Source organism: Myotis brandtii, unplaced genomic scaffold (genome assembly GCF_000412655.1).
Source record: "Myotis brandtii unplaced genomic scaffold, ASM41265v1 scaffold291, whole genome shotgun sequence".
In the NCBI taxonomy this organism is placed as follows: Eukaryota; Metazoa; Chordata; class Mammalia; order Chiroptera; family Vespertilionidae; genus Myotis; species Myotis brandtii.
In genome coordinates this window covers 744,154-747,516 of record NW_005361118.1, presented here as the reverse complement: position 1 = coordinate 747,516, position 3,363 = coordinate 744,154, and positions in this window count along the sequence as shown.

Sequence of the window (3,363 nt, the reverse complement as noted above, 5' to 3'; positions counted from 1 at the left end):
CCATCTTAGTTGGGTTAATTTGCATACTTGCTCCTGATTGGCTGGTGGGTGTAGCGGAGTGGCAGAGTGATGGTTAATTTGCATGTTTCTCTTTTATTAGTGTAGACTAGAGGCCCAGCACGCGATTGAAATTGCAAGAGGAGGTGCTCCGCAGAAGGCCTGGACCTGCGCCTGACCCGCGTAGCCCCGGCCTCAGCGTTGTGTCGGCTGGGGTGGGGGCAGGCCTCCTGTGTGTTGTGTCTCCACTCTGGCCTCCTGAGCAGTTGTGATGCAGCCTCCTCCTGAGTGGTTGTGACACTCAGCTAATTAGCATATTCCCTGTTTATATATATATATAGATGTTTCAGTTTTCCCAGAATAGTTCCAATTTAAAATACTTATTTTATCAAATAAATTTATGTCTAATAATATGTTACAATTGAGGATTGAAAAAATAAAATCAACTTAAATTGAAATAGGGATAATTTTCTGGCTCTTCTATAGCTTATATAAAATATTAGTAATATAATAATAACTAGGGGCCTGGTGCACGAAGATTCGTGCACAGGGGGAGGGGGAAAGAGGGGGTCCCTCAGCCCAACCTGCTGGGAGCCCTCAGGGGAGCCCTCTCCAATCCGGGAGTTTCTGTCTGTCTTTGCAATCATATGAGCGAATTGTCTGAGACCCCCAACCCAGTTTGGTTTGTTGTTCACAGAATAATAGAGGCATTTTTTTTTCTTTGCTCCATTGGTGGAGATTTCCTGGATGTTTAATAACATACCTAGGAGTTATTTAATTCTTACTGTGTAACAATAACTATTTTAAGCACTTTAGAATGTTTTATTTTTTAAATTTTTTTACATATTGATTTTAAAGAGAGAGAAACATTGATTTGTTGTTTCACTTATTTATGCATTCGTTAATTGATTTTTGTCTATGCCCTGACCAGGAATCTAACCTTAGTGTATTTGGATGACACTCTAACCAACTGAGCTACCTGGATAGGTCTCAAAGTTTTCTCATTGAATATCCATGACAACCCTTTTAAGTTATTCTCATTTTATAGGTAAGGGAGACACAAAAATACTAATTATTTTTCTCATAATACAATTAAATAAAGACCATTTTATACAAATACAATCTTTGCTCATATCACACTTCACAAAGGTTATTAATTTACTTTTTCAGGCTCATTGACACTGGGAAGGGGTCCACACAGAGCAGACTTCCTGTAATCACCACCACCATCATCTTACCATCATCTCTAATGTCTATTCTATGTTCCCTGTGTGCTAGATGCTGTGCCAAAAACTTCATGGTTTTTCTCTTATTTACTCAGAAGGACAAAAGTAGAGATTCGGAAATATTAAGTAACACAGAGAGTGAATGAATGGTGGAGCCAGGATTCCAACTCAAGTCCAACTCCAAATTTATGTTACTTATCAGAAGTAGCCCCTACAAAGTTATAATATATCCCGTACTCTTAAAACAAGAAAAGCACTCTGTGTTATAAAGTGAATCTCTGTGAATGTGGTTAGTGTTAGTTCCCCAGAGCCTTATGGTTTCTACAATGTTTATAATCACAATGACCAACTGCCACCCAAACCTAATCCTAATCTGAAAATCAACTGCTACTCATGGATGCACCAATATTACCTCCCAATTCAGGAAATGTGTGTAAATTTTTAATGACATTGGGTAGCACCAGGAAATATGATGATAAAATCTTTACTTTATTTGGCCACTTTTGCAGAATACAGGGAATAGAGAAAAAAAAATAGGTGAAAAAGGTTAAGATTTAGTTCAACTCTGGCTGTATTTCTTTTAAATCATTTAGAGGAGAAAAGAATATTCTGAGAACTAAGAAGATAAAATAATGCAAAAACCTCTCTCTCTCTCTCTCTCTCTCTCTCACACACACACACACACACACACACACACATTATTTAATAGAGATTGGCTCATAATAGCTTATCAAGCACATGCACCTATATCCTATTTCCCACATAAAATCCCATGAAATGATAGATACTTTTTAAAAGTAAAAAAATCTGGAAAACAAGAAAAACTGCTATCAATAAACCAGAAATATTAAGAAAATATTACGAAATACTAAGAAGAGAGAGAGCAAGATGGTGGCCAATGGGACGGCAGGCTGTAAGATAGTGTGTGAGTGAGAGAGCAGAAGGACAGTGTGTGGACGTGGGGGCAGTGTCTGTATTTGTGAGTGAGGGAGAGCTATATCACACAGGACTGTTGGGGACTGGCAAACCAGGCTCCCCTGGCCGGGCAGCCTCTATTACTGCTGAAATCTCTCCCGGAGCAGCGACAGGCTCTGCCGCAGAGACCGTGCCATCTTGAAGAGGAAACTGGCTGTGATTGGAAGCCCAGCCTTACCTTCAACCGGGGAGACCTCAGATACCTCCCGGGACCCTACAACCACAACGCCCAGGGACCAGCTGCCTCAGCTGTGAACCCACGAACACCAGGACTCCAGCCTCCCAGGACGTGGGAGCTTAAAAAGTTTGTACAGGGGGAGACAAAGTGACGCCAAATATGCAGACAGGCCCTGCGCCTTCTCACAGAGCAGATAGAAGGAACAGCTGAATCAAATAACATCCACCCTGAATTGGCGAATTAAACACAGCTGGTGAGTCAATGCTTGGACAGAAAGGTCAGAGATCTCAACCTAGAGAGAGGTGAGATCTGGAATCCATGCTAGAGAAAGAAACACACGCAGTGGGGAATAGAGTCTCAGAGGGAGACTGCGCCCCACCAAATCCTTGGCCCTTGGGGTCAGTGTAGCCCTTGAATGTGGAAGGGGGTCCACAGGGCTGCTGGAAGAGGGGGACTCTAGATCTAAGCCCACAGACGTGGGAGACTGTGCCCAAAAAGGCAGCCTGACGTTCTATGCTGGCCATGCAGTGACAGGGGAAAAAGACGTGAATTGGTGTGGCTCCTTTGCCTTTTTTTTTTTTTTTTTTACCTCTTTGCTTTTGCTTGCTAAATCCAGTACATAGGATCTTCGATTTAAAAACACCCACCGAGACTGCAGGGGAAAGTTGTTTTTGTGGAAACTGGGGATCAGAATAAAGAGAGACAAGCAGGAAAACAGCTCTGGGTCAGTCCATCCCTCCAACCTAGTAGTAACTGTGGCAAGAAGAGTCTAAAGAACACTTTGCAGAGGGGCCATTTAGTCCCAGAAATTCATACAGAAACACTGCCACCCAGGGGTTGTGTCGGAAATTGACTTTTTTGTAAACACAACTGAAGGCAGGAAGAGAAACAGTCAGCAGAGAGAGCCCACCTGCTTGAAAACAATCCTGTGGCTTATGACACAGAGGAGCAGTGGATCACAGAGAACTTCAACACTGTGCTGACTAC